Genomic DNA, 16333 nt, shown 5'->3' on the forward strand with positions numbered 1-16333 from the left:
GTCTCCTACCTTCTCCTCCTGGAGGACTTCTCACGTCTACCCCTGAGCCCCTGGCAGACACTATCTAAGCCAACAGCAACTCCATTTGCCTGCTTGTTCAGACCACAGCGCCAGCCGTCCTTGGCTCCTGCCTCCTTTTCCTCCAAGGCACCGGCAAATCCTCTGGGTCCCCCTTCAAGGCGCACCCTGACTGACCACCTCCCATGGCCTAGATGGCCTCCCCCTCTGCTTGCCACCCTCGCTGCACACCTGGAGTAGAATCCAAAGGTGTCGCCAGTTTCGACAAGCCCCACGGCGCTGGCCCTGGTTCCCACCAGGATCTCACTCTGTTCTCTCTCTGCTTCGCTCACTCTGTTCCAGCCGCCCACCCCCCACAGGGCCCGCCCTCCAGCTTCACCCGCTCACACAGGTCATCAGCAAGGCCTTCCCTGACCGCCCATAGAGATAGGGCCTTCCTCGATTCCTGTTTCTTTCTAGCACTTTCCAGGCTTCCGCGAGCCCTTCACAGCCTTTGCTTATTGTGTTGTCGCCTCTAAAATGTGAGCTCCGAAAGGGCAAGGGCTCTGTCGCTTTAAGGGCTGCAGGGCCTGGGGCAGGGCTTGCGCATGGCATGGCGGGTGGTCATAGGTGTTTGTTGGCTGGAACTGGATGGGACTGGAGGAGGGATCCCAGTGGGGGGCGGGGGGGAGGTCCCTCGCCAGGGGGAGGGGTGGGGTTCTGAGCTCGGTCAAAGGGTCTTGGTCAAGTGCACCAGGGCCCTCCCTGCCTCCTCTGCATGCGGACCTCACCGTCCTAGTGCCCTCGGCCTCGAACCCTGGGCCGGGCCGTGGGACTCACGTGGGCCAGGAGGAGGTGAGCAGAGGGCTGTGCCTTCCGCGGCTCCTGCCTCTGCTTCGGGACGAGAACGTGCCCGGCTGGCCTGTGGGTGAGGGGAGACCGTGGCCCTGGGGGGAGAACATTCTGGGCTGAGGGAGCAGACGGGGCCAAGGCCAAAGGCAGGGCGCACCTGGTGTGCTTCGGAGGGAGTAAGGGCCGTGACTGCAGCCCAGGGAGGGAGGGGCGGCCCCAGGGGCCGCAGGGGCGGGTTATGGGGCCTGGGCTCTTCCCCTGGGCGAGTGGGCAGCGGGGCCGGGCATGACCTGACTCGGGTAGCGAAGGGGTCCCCGTGGCCGGTGGAGAATAAGCACCCGGCCGGGAGAAGCAGGGCGCCCGGCCACGGGATGTCACAATAATGAGGCGGGGTGCCCACCCCCCAGCCTCTCCCGCCTCCGGCCCTGGCACCCGCCGTTCCCGTCCCCCTTGCTCCCTGCCCGGCGAACTCCTTCTTCACAGAGACCTTCCTGGCAGCGGCTCCCCCCTTCACCCCAGGGAAGGCCTTCTCTCTTCCTCTCCCTGCCCGTCCTTTCCCCTCCCAGCAGCAGGGCTCCCCATAACCATGGGCCCGCCCTGCGTTTACTGTCTGCTGTTTAACGTCCGTCTCCGCTGGGCTGCAGGGCCCCTCTCCAGCCAAGCTCCGGGACAGGCTGCCTGGACTCCAGTCCCCGTTCGTTTAGACCCGAGTGAACTTGGAAAGCCGGTGAGCCACCCGGCCTCAGTTTCCTCCTCGCAAAAGTGGTGGTCACTTCAAGGGCGAGACCCAACGAGATGGCCAACGTCAAGCACGGAGCTCAGGGCCGGGCACGCCGTGCAGTGAGTTAGCGGCTACGCCGGCCATGGAGAGAAGATGGTGTCAGAAGTAGCGAGAAGCACGTAGCCCCCGTGACTTCACACTTGGCAGGCTGTGCCAGCAGCGCTCCAGGTACGAGGCCGCCCGCCCGGTGAGGCAGGTTTGAAACTGCCTCTTGCGCTCAGGAACACGGGAGCGTGTATGGCATTTGTTGGTGGTGGTTGCTTAGCATCCCAGCACCCATGGGAGGGGCCGAATCCCTAGACGGCGGAGGCGGCTTCCCCTCCGGAAGTGGAAGGGGCCAGTCTCCCTCTCCCAGAGCCCGCGGAGGGCTCGGCGGGCACTCAGCCTGGGCCCATGCCTCCCAGGACTCTGACCCTGACCAGGACCACAGAGCAGCTGTGACCATTGAGACGGCTCCTCTGGTGTGGTGTGTGGTGGGGGGGGCGGGGGGCTGCAGGGGCAGCTCGGGACAGCTGGGCCGTGATGTCAGCTGGGCCCGTCCCCGCTAGTCCCTGCCTGTGGTCCCGCCTCCCAGCTTTCAGGGTCCTTGCCCCATTGATGAGCCTGGTTCTCTAGCTGACCCCGTGATTCTGTGAGCCACCTATGACCCTTCCAGAAAATTCCTTCCGGTCCGTAGTCAACCAGAGTTGTTTTCTGTTATGTGTAACCAGGAACTCTGAGTCCTCTACCCTCCCAAACAGGACTGAGCCCCGAGCCCTAGAGAACCCTGGCTGGCACCCTCAGCCCCACCCTCCACGCTACGAGGAGCACAAGCCTCCCTCGGCTGAGTCAGCCTGTACTCAGGGACCCAGAGAACGGGTAGAAGGTGTGGCAGCTGCTATCTGACAACACCCCTGGCCTCCTTCCTAGAACACACCCGTCCCCCGCCCCCGCCCCCCGCTCTGCCCCCACCCAGATGGCACCGAGGTCGTCCCCAGGAATAGGCAGGGCTGTTCCAGAGGAAACGGAGAGAAGCAGAAGGAGTTGAGCCTGGAATGCTGAGCTCAACGTTGAGGTCTTTGCCTCAGTAAAAACAGCGAGCACGGGAAGGCACTCTCCCCCCACCCCCCCACCCCCACCCTCTGGGCTGGAGAGCGGGCACCACAGAGCACAGGCAGGAGAGGGCTGCCACCCTCTCAGAATTCCCTCCCCGTGTGTACGTCAAGCAGACTTGGCCGTGTGGCTCCTCTGGGCAGAGAGGGCCTGAGCCGGCCCCTCCCCCAAGTTTCCTACAGAAATGTCTGAGAGAGGGGTCTGGGGCCAGAAAGGATGATACAGTAAACAGGAGGCTGGGTGGCCCACGGGCCCTCTTTGTGAATGCTGGCAGGTGTGGGCACCAGCAGGGTGGACGCTGGCATGGACAAGGAGGCCAGAGGCCATCTTTACGGATCCCAGCAGGGATCCTGAGTGTGACCAAGCTCAGGAGCCCTCTCCCTCCTGACAGCACTAGCTGGAATGCCAGGGAGCAAGGGAGGCAAACCCAGCAAGGCTGAGGTTACCCTGAGTCCTCTGAGAGAAGGTTCCCACACCACCCAACGGGGGCAATTCAGTTAAAGTCCATTAGGGAAACTGTCCACACATCTGACTTTGCGGCCTGTGAAGTCTGTACCTGCCACAAAGGCACCCTCCCCAGCATTGCCCAAGAGAACAAAGGGTGCTGGGTCTGCCTGAGGCCTGGAGAGCTTTCGGGAGAGCCGTGAGTGAGCCATTACCAGGACTCTGAAGTCATGGGAAAGCCTGGCCTCGTTAGGCACTTACTGTGTGCCTGGCACCATGCTCAATATTAAATAGAGTGTTTCTGAACTGGGTGAAAAGTATTCCCATTCAGCAGATGAGGAAACTGAGGCACAGAGGTATTGCATAGGGGCGCCAGGATGCACTGGGCGGATTTCCCACGGGATGGCTCACGTGGCGGTGGATGCAAAGATAGGCTCCTCGGGTAAACTAGAGTACTGTTCTGGGGCTTGAAGCCGGAAGGTAATGTTGGGAAAGATGGGAGGTTTGGGAAAGACGAGATTAATTAAAGTGCTGGTTCTCGGAGGGGACTCCGGCGGGAGTGGCGCGCCCTCTGGTGGACACGAGGAGAATGGCAGCTCAGGGGCTCTGCCCAGCTCCACCGATGCCCATGAATGGAAAGGGTGGGCAAAGCTCAGAGACCGTGCCCAGAGGGGCCACATGTGGTGTGGGGTCTGGACTCAGCAGTGGCTACTCCGGAGGGTCCTGTCTGGGAAGGAGCATTCTATCAGGAAAGAGAGAGAAGGGAGGAAATGGACCTTCACTGAGCGCTGATCATCTGCTTAGAAAAGACACGGAAAACAATGCTATTCACTTTAAAAACGGGCAAAGATACACAGGCACATGCAAACCAAAAGAAAGCTGAGGGCATGGCCGAAAGATCAAAGTTAAATTTTTTTTTAAAAGTTAAAATTCAACTCAGGAAGAATTATATGGGACAAAGCAGATCTCTAATCTCTTTTGATCTTAATCTTCTTCAAGACCCCAGAAGACAAAAATGCATACCAAATAACATAAAAACATGTACATCAAGAAACTGAAGCCGGCCAGCGTGGCTCACTGGTTGAGTGTTGACCTATGAACCAGGAGGTCATGGTTTGATTCCTGGTCAGGGCATATGCCTGGGTTGTGAGCTCAATCCCCAGCAGAGGGCATGCAGGAGGCAGCCGATTAATGACTCTTAATGATGTTTCTAACTCTCTCTCCCTCTCTGAAATATATATATATATATGTGTGTGTGTATATATTCATTTTTAAGAAAGAAAGTGAAAAGACAACCCACAGAATGGGAGAAAATATTTGTAAATCTTATAGCTCAGCCGTGGGCAAACTACGGCCTGCGGGCCGTTTGAAATTAATAAAACTAAAAAAAAAGACTGTACCCTTTTATGTAATGATGTTTACTTTGAATTTAGATGAGTTCACACAAACACTCCATCCATGCTTTTGTTCCGGCCCTCCGGTCCAGTTTAAGAACCCATTGTGGCCCTCGAGTCAAAAAGTTTGCCCACCCCTGTATATAGCTGATCAGGGACTTGTATCAGAATATGTAAAAAAAATCTTACAACTCAACAATAAAAAGACAACCAATTTTTAAAACGGGTAAAGGATTTGTGTAGACATTTCTCTAAAGAAGATATACATATGGCCACTAAGCTCATGAAAGGTTGTGTCACTCATCACCAGGGAAATTCAGAACCACAATGAAACATCTTTATTCTATTGCCCTTTGCTCTGGAGAGAGGCACTGTCTCTGACTTCCAAGCAGGTTTACAATTGTTAGTATGGAAAATAATACAATCTTATATAATAAAAGGCTAATATGCAAATTGTCCCCTTGACCAGGAGTTCAACCAGGGGGTGGGGCTGGCTGGCCAACTGCCCAGGGCCCTTCTCCTCCCCCACCCCCCCGCCCGGCCTGATTGGGGTGCGCTGGCCGGACCCCACTCATGCATGAATTCGTGCATTGGGCCTCTAGTAATTAATAAAAAAAAACACAAGAATAAGCTCTGTGTTTCGCGTACTCACAACTGTAAACCTATGTTTGTCCCACCCTGCATATACACATACATGTACATACATACATATATAAAAACTAGAGGTTGCCGAAACCGGTTTGGCTCAGTGGATAGAGCGTCGGCCTGCGGACTGAAAGGTCCCAGGTTCGATTCCGGTCAGGGGCATGTACCTGGGTTGCGGGCACATCCCCAGTAGAAGATGTGCAGGAGGCAGCTGATCAATGTGTCTCTCTCATCGATGTTTCTAACTCTCTATCTCTCTCCCTTCCTCTCTGTAAAAAATCAATAAAATATATTTAAAAAAAAAAAAAAAAACTAGAGGCCCGGTACACAAAAATTTGTGCACTCGGGGGGGAGGGGACGTCCCTCAGCCCAGCTTGTGCCCTCTTGCAGTCTGGGACTCCTCAGGGGATGACCACCTGCTGGCTTAGGCCCACTCCCCGGGGGATTGGGCCTAAGATGGCAATCAGACATCCCTCTGTCAACCCGGCAGCCCTCAGGGGATGTCCACTTGCCAGCGGGGAGCAGGCCTAGCTGCAGTCGGACATCCTTAGCACTGCTGAGGAGGCGGGAGAGGCTCCCACCACCACTGCTGTACTGGCAGCCATCAGCCTGGCTTGTGGCTGAGCAGAGCTCCTCCCATGTGAGAGCGACCTGACCACCAGAAGGCAGCTCCTGCATTGAGCGTCTGCCCCCTGATGGTCAGTGTGTGTCATAGTGACCAGTCATTCCCAGTCTTTCTGCTGTTAGGGTCAGTTTTCATATTACCCTTTTACTATATAGGATAGAGGCCTGGTGCATGGGTGGGAGCTGGCTGGTTTGCCCTGAAGGGTGTCCCGGATCAGGGTGGGGGTCCAGCTTGGGTGCCTGGCCAGCCTGGATGAGGGGATGATGGCTGTTTGCAGCTTGTCACACCCCCTTCAGGGTGGGGGTCCCCACTGGGGTGCCTGGCTAGTCTGGGTGAGGGGCTGAGGGCCGTTTTCTGGCTGGCAGGTGACTGAAGCTCCCAACCTCTCCTTTTTTTAAAAAAATATATTTTATTGATTTTTTACAGAGAGGAAGGGAGATAGAAAGTTAGAAACATCGATGAGAGAGGAACATCGATCAGCTGCCTCCTGCACATCTCCCACTGGGGATGCGCCCGCAACCCAGGTACATGCCCTTGACCGGAATCGAACCTGGGACCTTTCAGTCCGCAGGCTGACGCTCTATCCACTGAGCCAAACCAGTTTCAGCCCAACCTCTCCTTTTTTTTCTTTTTTTTAAATTCTGGGATTTATTTACCTTCCATGGCTGTCACTGGAACTGAGAGCCGGCTTTAGCTCTGAGGCTCAGCTCCAGCTCTGAGACCTCAGCTGCTGAAAGCAGGTATCTGGGTTTGTTTGGGTTCTATAATTGTAACACTGTTGCAGTCCTGCTGGCTCCAGCTCTGATGGCTGAAAGCAGGTTTCTGGGGATTGTTTAACTTCTATAATTGCAACATAGTTGCGTAGAGTGCAAGCTCAGAGGCCGGCAGCGGCAGGCGGGGAACCTTGGCTTCCTCCTTCACTGGAGCAACCAAGCCTCCTGTTCGCTTCAGCTGTCTGGCTGCCGGCTTCCATCTTGGTTGGCAGTTAATTTGCATATCTCACTGATTAGCCAATGGGAAGGGTAGCAAAGTTACGGTTAATTACCATGTTTGTCTATTATTAGATAGGATTAAAGTCAATGTGGTGAAATCTTAACCACTGGTAAAGGGTATATGTTCTTGCAATTTTTATGTAAGTTTAAAATACATCAAAACCAAAAGCTATTCCCCTACACCCACAAAAAGCTAACGCATAAATAAAAGAGCTCATTAAATGCCCAGAGTAATAAATGAAACTTGTGGCTGCCTCCCCAACGAGACTTTTATTTCTTCCTTGCTAATGGGTCCTGATTTCAGCCCTATTAGACTTTTTAACCTACACAGTGCAATACTTTGATTTTAAAAATAAAAAGAATAAGAGGGCCCCCACAACCAGAAAAAGTGGGTGCTGTTGAGAGAATGTGTGAATGAATCAGTGAATAGGTAGTGAGTGAAGGGACAAAGCAGGCAAGTGATGTTGTGTTTTCTTTCTTTTTAAAAAAAATATATTTTTATTGCTTTCAGAGAGGAAGGAAGAGGGAGAGAGAGATAGAAACATCCATGATGAGGGAGAATCATTGATCTGCTGCCCCCCACTGGGGATCGAGCCCACAACCCAGGCATATGCCCCTGACTGGAATCGTAATTGAACCTGGGACCTTTCAATTCACAGGCCGATGCTCTATCCACTGAGCCAAACCGGCCAGGGCTGATGTGTTTTCATATCCAATCCCGCGGCACCTCGATGCCAGTCCACTCAGGTGAGGGACAGATGGCTCTGTGTACAGCCGGCAGCTGGGTTGGCCAAAGTTGGCCAAAGTGCGTTTTCTTCCCTCTTTCAGGTCAGGCCAGGTGGACCCCTGCTTGCTGCTTCCTCCTCTCTGCAGGGTTCTCCTTACTGCATCCTGGGCAGAAAGGCGCCCTGGCATGCCGGGTGACAGCGCCAGGCTGGCCACCAGGGGGCCCAGATCTAGCCCAGGCCTGTTTCCAGCTGCCCCTGTGACTACTGGTGAGCATTTCCCTTTCTTGGGCCGGGTTTTCCACATTTGCTTCTTAAGCAGTTTGGCCAAATTAGTGGTTCTCCAACTTCGGCTGCCCTTTAAACCAACTGGGGACCTTTTAGAAGCTCCAGGGCCCAGGCTGCACCCCAGAGCGACCACGTCAGACTCTTTAGGGTGGGACCCCAGGTGTCACAGGTTTTCACTTTTACCTTTTATATTTTTAATTATGTTTTTATTAATTTTTAGAGAGAGAGGAAGGGAGAGGGATAGAGAGCCATATGGATGAGAGAGAAACATCGATTGGCTCCCTCCTGCACACCCCCTACTGGAGGTGGAGCCTGCAACCAGGAATTGAACTGGTGACCTTTTGGTTCCTGGGTCGATGCTCAACCACTGAGCACACGGGCCAGGCAGGTTGTTTGTTTTCTTTAAATCCTCAGGCAAGGATATGTTTCTATTGACTTTTAGAGAGAGAGTAAGGGAGAGGGAGAGGGAGAGAAACATCAATTGGCCGCCCCCCACACTCCGAGGATCGAACCTGCAACCCAGGTATGTGTCCTGACTTGGATTTGAACCCGCAACGCTCCAACCAATGAGCCACCGGGCCAAGGCCATCTGTTTTAAAGTCTCCCCAGGCTATCCCAATGCTCGCTTATATGAGAACCTGTGGGTCATGCTCCCATGTTTCCCTCCAGCATCACGCTGTTGAGGCCCACCTTGATGCCCGTCCATTGCCTGTCTTCTGTGACTGGAGGATTAAATGAAAGGTGAGAATCAGCCCTCCCCCTGCCCCCTGCCGTCCCCCCACCACCACCACCACCTGTGGGTTCCTGTCCTCAGCCTGCCTTTGGGGCAGCAGCCTGCTCAGGACTTAGCCCAGCTCCAACCACCCTTCATTTGCACCTCCTGCTCCAACCCCTGCCTCCTCCATTATGTTTGAAATCCGTCTTCCCAGGTATGGGTTGGGGGCCTCTTGCTTTTTCCTCACAGCTGCTGATGGGGGGCCTGGGAGGAAAGGGAGATAGAATTGGGGAGGTGGGGGAGCCTGTTCAGTTCAAGATACTAAGCATTTGTTTTTTCTTATCCCCGAGGCAGCAGCTGTTAACCTTTTCCAAGGAGGGCTGACCCCGCCTGGGGTCTGGCAGGGTGTGGGCGCCCTTGGGTGAGCTCTATGAGTCTGCACTGTCTCCCAGTGGACACAGCCTGAGGGAGGTGGGAGCCTTGAATTCCAATCCCTCCTTCCACTTGCTCCATCCTGTGCAAGTCAAACAACACACCTGAGATAGTTTGCCCATCTATAAAATAGGCCAGCGCCTGCCCTCTCTCATTGGGCCAATGAGAGCCCGCGATTCACGCTGATTCAGATGCGCTGAGGCTACGTGCTGTTTGGTTGGTAGCTCGTGCAGACGTGTGAGCGTGGGGGTGGGCTTGCTGACCGGAGTGCAGAGCAGACCCACGGCGGAACCCCAACAGGAGGTGAGGGGGAAGCTCGCAGGTGAGTTTGGAAGTCCTGTTTCCTACATGGGCCTCCAGGATTGGGGCGGGGCCTGAGGAAGAGAGGTACTGGGGTGACGCTGCAGCCCTAAGGCCCGTGGCCCTCCCCCACTGCCAATGGTGTAGTCAAGAGCAGAGCAAGCAGACCAGGGGTCTTTTCGGGGTAAACAAGTATCAAAGCTGCAACAGACAAAGAGCAGCAGTGGTCGCTGGTGCTCACCACCCACCAGGGGAGGTTGTGTTTCTTATTTTTTTAAATGCATTTGCGTGTTTTTAATTAAATCTTTATTGTTGAAAATAGTACATGTCCCCTTCCCCACCCCCCACTGACCCCTTCTAGCCAGCTCCCACCCCCTATTCCAGGCCTTCACCACCCTATTGTCTGTGTCCGTGGGTTATGCATATATGCATGCAAGTTCTTTGGTTGATCTCTTCCCACCCACTCACCCTCCCTCCCCTGCCTTTCCTCTGAGATTCCGCAGTCTGTTGCATGCGTCAATGTCTCTGGATCTATTTTGTTCACCAGTTTATTAGATTCCACATATGAGTGAGGCCATGTGATACTTGTCTTACTCTGATTGGCTTATCTCACTTAGCATAATGCTCTCCACGTCCCTCCAAGCTGTCTCAAAGGGTAAGAGACCCTTCTTTTTTACAGCTGCATAGTGTTCTATAGTGTAAATGTCCCACAGCTTTTTTATCCACTCATGTACTGATGGGCACTTGGGCTATTTCCAGATCTTAGCTATTGTAAACTGTGCTATGAATATAGGGGAGCATACATTCTTTCTGATTGGTGTTTTGGGTTTCTTATATTCCTAGAAGTGGGATCACTGGGTCAAATGGCAGTTCCATATTTAATTTTTTGAGGAAACTCCGTATGTTTCCCATAATGACCACACAGTCTGCATTCCCACCAGCAGTGCACTAGGGTTCCCCCTTCTCCACATCCTCGCCAGCACTTGTCATTTATTGATTTGTTGATGGTAGCCATTCTGACACATGTGAGGTGATGCCGCATTGTCATTTTGATTTGCATCTCTCTGATGATCAGTGACCTTGAGCATTTTTTCATGTCTCTTGGCCATCTGTATGTCCACTCTGGAGAAGTGTCTATTTGTTAATTGGACTGTTTGTCTTCCTTTTGTTAAGTTGTATGAGTTTCTTATATTATTATGGGTATTAACCCTTTATCAGATGTATCGTTGCAAATATGTCCTCCTTTTTCATTTTGTTGGTTTCTTTTGCTGTGCGGCTTTTTGTTTTGATGTAGCCTTAAGAGATGTATCTGTAAACATGTTGCTATGAGAGATGTCTGAGATTTTGCTACCTATGGTTTCTTCTAGGATTTTGATGGTTTCACAAATTACATTTAAGTCTTTTATCCACCTTGAGTTTATTCGTGTATGGTATAAGTTGGTGGTCTAGCTTCATTTTTTTTGCATGTATCTATCCAGTTTTCCCACATCATTTATTGAAGAGTCTGTCTTTACTCCATTCTATATGCTCTTGTCTCCTTTGTCAAATATTGAGTGTAATGGCTTGGGTCGTTTCTGGGGTCTCTGTTCCGTTCCATTGACTTATATGCCAGTACTAGGCTGTTTTTTTTTGTTTTTGTTTTTCAGGCTGTTTTGATTACGGTGTCTTTGTAGTATAACTTGATATCCAGTGTTGTGATTCTTCCAGCTTTGTTCTTAAGGTTGATGTGGCTACTCGGGGTCTTTTTGGTTCCATGTACATTTTTGGAGAATTTGTTCTAGATATGTGAAATACGCTGTATTTTAATAGGGATTACATTGAATCTGTAGATTGTTTTAACTTTCAGCCTCAAATTTGTAAATTGGAAGACTGTGTTATTTTTTTTTTGACAGAGGTTTCTGTTTGTAAAACAAAAACACCTCCCTCGCCACCCATTACAAAATGCAAGTCTGATTATGATGACAGCCCCTTGCTGTAAACTGCCTAATGGCTTGGGGGTTGTTCTAAAATAGACAAAAACCTTTCATCGCGACCAGGACTGTCCAATAAAAATACTATGTAAGCCACATTTTAAAAAGTAAAAACAGGTGAAGTTCATTTTAACCTATTTACTTGACCCATCTATCAAATCCTAGTATTTTATACCTAGAGCGTATCTCATTTCATGTGGCCAGTGGCTACCCATGCGACAGCACAGGGCAGCCCTCCCATGGCCTGGCTGCTGCCTGCACCCTCAGTCCCTGCAGCCACCATCGCTCCCCCACGGATCCCTGGGAAGCTCCTCTCTCTCTTCCTTCTGGATCTAAAGCTGACTCATCCTTCAGATGTCAGGTCAATGCCCAGCCTTCAGATTCTTTTCTAGACGCCCCCATCCCATGTTTTTCTCACCACGCCCACAACTGTACTTGCCCATGTACTTAAGACCCCTCTCCCGCCAGCCAGCTTGTAACTCCAGGACAGAGACCGTTGCGGGCTTTTGTTGTTTTAACATCACTCCCTGGGCTTAGCATCTTGCAGAGTAGGCTTTCAGCCTACTGTGGGGTGGAGACTAAGCATGGTGTAATGTTCGTTGCTTTTTCTGCTCTCTGGGAACGGCTCCTTATAAAGGGACTCCTCCGTGTATCTCTGCTAGAGAACCCGAGACACAGAGCACTCAGTGCTGGAAATGTTTAAGTAGAAATTTAAGCACAAAGATGATAAATATTTCTTCCCCAGATTACGCACCCCTTAAAAATACTCAGCTCCTTTTCATGATTTGGGCTGTAAGGAAAATTACTCTTCAAGCTTGAAAGTAATTATTGCCCTTCGGTGACATTTTCCCTTGAGAACTGCGGAGGAGGAAGGGGAGATCACTGTCCGTTTAACTGGCAGATCTGAGCGCCAAATGTGGAGGTGCTGCCGTTTCTCCTTCCTGTTAACACTCTTCCAGGTGAACAGCAAGCTCAAACCCAGTCACCCAACGGATCCAGCTGACACCAAACTTGGTGACCCCTATCTAGGTGAGGCTCCAGCCCCTCGACCATGTTGCAAAGCCAAACTCCTCCACCTTCAGTCACTATTGTTCCTTCTCAGGACAGTAAATTTGAAGACTCCCTCTACGCCACTGCCCCCAAACATGGTTGAATTATCCATTTCTCAGGGCCTACCTCTCTCTCTCTCACCTTGAAGTCTCGTCGTGTGTGTGTGTGTGTGTGTGTGTGTGTGTGTGTGTGTACACGTACGTACGTGTGCGGTAGGAATCACTCGGGAGCCTCGGGCTACACATTCCCTTGCAGCTTTCCAAAAACCCAACCTAGTGCAAACAATTCTCGTGTTGTACAAGGGCGATGCATTTAAATATCAATAGTATATTTCAAATCCTAGCCTGCCTCCAAACTGCAAGCTTTTTGTTTGTGGGTTTAACAGGCATACATCCCAGAGCCTGCCCAGCACCTCCCGAAAAACCTCAGATAATGAAAAGATTATAGCTGCCAACACAAGCTCCATATCTACTTATTATTCAGTTCTTGGGATTTTCTATGCTACAAAATTAATAATGTTGAAAGGCTTTAAAATGAGAATTTTCTTTTACAAATGAATTTGCAGGTGATCTAAAGCTGGTGCTTCAAGTCAGAATTCAGAGCCCCAAAGAAAATGACTTCATTGAAGTTGACTGAACAAAGAGCTGCTATCAAAACCAACTAAAAGTGAGTTGCTGTGAACTGGAGATTAATCTAGCATATGAAATAGATCATCCCTCACCTCCAAATTCCCAATAGCTCAGTGTTAACACAGGCATTACATGAACACTTCTCTCACCCAACTGTCCAAAACGCAGAAATTTTCAATACTGTAGGTGCAGAAATGGTACTTTTTCATTCATGAATATGAGTGAATCTGACCTGAATCTGCAGTTTACCCATTACCCATGGACCTTTTTAAAAGTTATTTCATGTTTTAAATTTGTCACTCTGGCGAGATGACTGATTTGGGAAATAAATTCAAAGGCAAGCTCTCTATCTGCTCAGGCCAAGGCAACGGTGGGAGCCTCCATAGGCCTCACAGAAGCACCTCTGCACTGAACATACCCACCTAAGCCATGTTTTTAAGACAGCATGGCCCCTGACACAAGCCATCCTACAGTGCTATGTTCCCGAGGATGTGATATGGGTGTCAGGGGTCAATTCCCAAGTGCCACCTCCATAACGCATTTTCAATTTTTAAAACTTTGAGGGAAGAGTGGGTTAGAAACACCAATGATGAGAATCATTGACCAGCTGCCTCCTGCATGCCCCCTACTGGGGGATTGAGCCTGAAACCAGGGCATATACCCTGACCGGCAATCAAACCATGACCTCTGGATTCATGGGTCAATGCTCAACCACTGAGCCACATGGGCCAGGCTGATTTTTGTTTTGAAATAGGACAATTTAGTTAGGCAGGGCTCAGGGTTGGTGATGTTGATAGCCTGACACCATCATTTGTGCAAATGTGAGATTTTAGGTTGTTTTTTAGTGAATATAGGAGAATCAATTGAAAAAATTAATGTTGGGAGAAAAGCTTACACTATCCTAGTAGCAGAACATTAACAGGTTTTACCTAGTGCAGCAGTTCTCAACCTGTGGGTCGCAACCCCTTTGGTGGTTGAACGACCCTTTCACAGGGGTCGCCTAAGACCATCCTGCATATCAGATATTTGCATTACAATTCATAACAGTAGCAACATTACAGTTATGAAGTAGCAACGAAAATAATTTTATGGTTGGGTCACAACATGAGGAGCTGTATTTAAAGGGCCAGAAGGTTGAGAACCACTGGCCTAGTGGTTGGTTACAATAACAAAACAAGGGCAGCAATTTAATTATCACAAGGATCAGAAAATAGCCATTCCAAGTTGTTAAACACAGCCTGCACCAATATATATATATTAAAAAATATATATTTTTTTTATTTATTGCTTAAAGTATTACAAAGGGTATTACATATGTGTCCATTTTTTCCCCCCGACCTAGACAGTCCCCTAGCCTCCCCTATTCCCCAGTGTCTTATGTCCATTGGTTATGCTTATATGCATGCATACAAGTCCTTTAGTTGATCTCTTACCCCCCTACCTCCTGCCCCCCAACCCTCCCCAGCCTTCCCGCTGCAGTTTGACAATCTGTTTGAGGCAGCTCTGCCTCTGTATCTATTATTGTTCAAAAGTTTATAATGGTCTCTATTATCCATGAATGAGTGAGATCATGTGGTATTTTTCCTTTATTGACTGGCTTATTTCACTTAGCATAATGCTCTCCAGTTCCATCCATGACGTTGCAAATGGTAAGAGTTCCTTCCTTTTTAGAGCAGTATAGTATTCTATCGTGTAGATGTACCACAGTTTTCTAATCCATTCATCTACTAAAAATGTATTTTCTATGATAAACTTGAACAGTCCTAAGGCTGCAGATTAATACAAAAAATTCGAGGTGCTTTAAGAGTAATTATAGTTTCACTTCATCCACAGGCTGTGAAAACTAATTTGAGTAAGGTGCAAGTCCACTGAAAACTTTCTCATTTTAAGATACTGAAATGAACCAAGTACCAGAATGCTGTCTTTAAAGTTTCAGGACATATTTAGGTTAAAATATAGAATGGTCTAGAATTCTTGGTCTCCCACACAGTGTTAATTTACAACAGGTGCCTGGCAGCTCCTAAGTCGCCCCTTTACACCCCTCAGAGCTGAAGTCCAGGGAGGAGCGCCTGGCCACCAGAAGTCCGGAACTCACCCCAGGGGGATCCCCGTCTCACCTGGGGAGCGTGTTTGGGAGCAAGAGGGCCACTGCTAATCAACATTTCACACGTCATGGCGCCCCCACTAGGAGGAGAACAAGACCAACAGGCAGCAGGTTCTCGGAGGTGACAACCTAAGCAGAACAAAGGGAAGGACCGGAGGCCAGCTCTTCTCTTCTCGGCCCAGTTTTCCTTCCTGGAATGGCGTAACCTGAGAGAAGAGCTTTCCTGGAAGCTGCTTTAACAGAACAAAAGCATCCGCCCCCTGGCTGACATCCCATTTCTAGCTTTTAAAAAACGTTAAGACCCTACATTTGGCACTCAAGGAACTGTACCTTTTAAATCTGCCAAACTGAAGGAGGGCTCATTTCACAAAATACACTGTGAATACATCTATTTTATTAGGCACTACCTACACCAAAACCTGTCCCTTTTTAACTTGAAATTTTATTAAGAAATATCGTACAAACAGAAGCACCCAGGGCACAGCAGGAAGAAACCACGCACTCAATTCCATGTATTTCACAGCGTGGTCTGGCCTGCACAGAAATAGCAGCGAGTGAAGTGTTCTTCTGCAGCTTGCTTTCCTGACCAGTCATCCACGTTCACCCCTGTAGCTGTAGTTCAGGCTGACTTGTGTGGAATTCCACTGTAGAATATATCACAGTACTTATCCAGTGGATTATTAATGGACATTTGGGGGCCTTTCCAGGTTTTTGTTGTTTTTCCCCTTTTCTTCCTACTACAAATGACACTGTTATAACATTCTAAGTCCATCTCCTGGCACACATGTGTAAAGAGTTTCTCTAAGGTATGTATCTAGGGGGTTGGAAGAGCCACAAGAGAAATTATGACACAGCCAGTGTCAACCTGTCTCCCATTTTTTCTGAATATTCTTAAATCTGTTGACAACTGATCTATTTGGGATGGCTGAGAGGAAGAGAAAGATTAACTATGAAACGCTCAAACTGCATTGCTAAAATAGGCACTAAAAATCTGATACAATGAAAACCATTTCTCAGCATTGGTTTACTTGAAACGTACTGCTATGTCTCCCATGTTTCAAAATGCAGGAGTGAGACAGCAAGATTCACAACATGTGGTATACTATCATATATTATAAAAAACTACACATGCAGGCTTACATCCCCCCTCAGCCCACCTCCCCACAAAACACCACTTGGAAGAGTAATTGTTAACAGTCGTAGCTCCTGTAGAGGAAGAACAGAGGGACAGGAGAAGGAAAACATGGATCACTAAACACTACTACTGATGTATTGTTTAGAATTTTAAAAAAATTTTA

General features: G+C 49.7%; 1 long non-coding RNA gene across 1 annotated transcript; it reads left to right on the forward strand.

Annotated features, from left to right (window-relative positions):
- The first annotated feature begins 822 nt into the window (after positions 1 to 822).
- LOC132217856 (uncharacterized) lies at positions 823 to 7846 on the forward strand. The gene is made up of 3 exons (XR_009449027.1): positions 823 to 921; positions 1494 to 1798; positions 7651 to 7846. It is a non-coding gene; the product is annotated as an uncharacterized LOC132217856 (long non-coding RNA).
- The last annotated feature ends 8487 nt before the right edge of the window (positions 7847 to 16333 follow it).

Source organism: Myotis daubentonii, chromosome 16 (assembly GCF_963259705.1).
Source record: "Myotis daubentonii chromosome 16, mMyoDau2.1, whole genome shotgun sequence".
NCBI lineage: Eukaryota > Metazoa > Chordata > Mammalia > Chiroptera > Vespertilionidae > Myotis > Myotis daubentonii.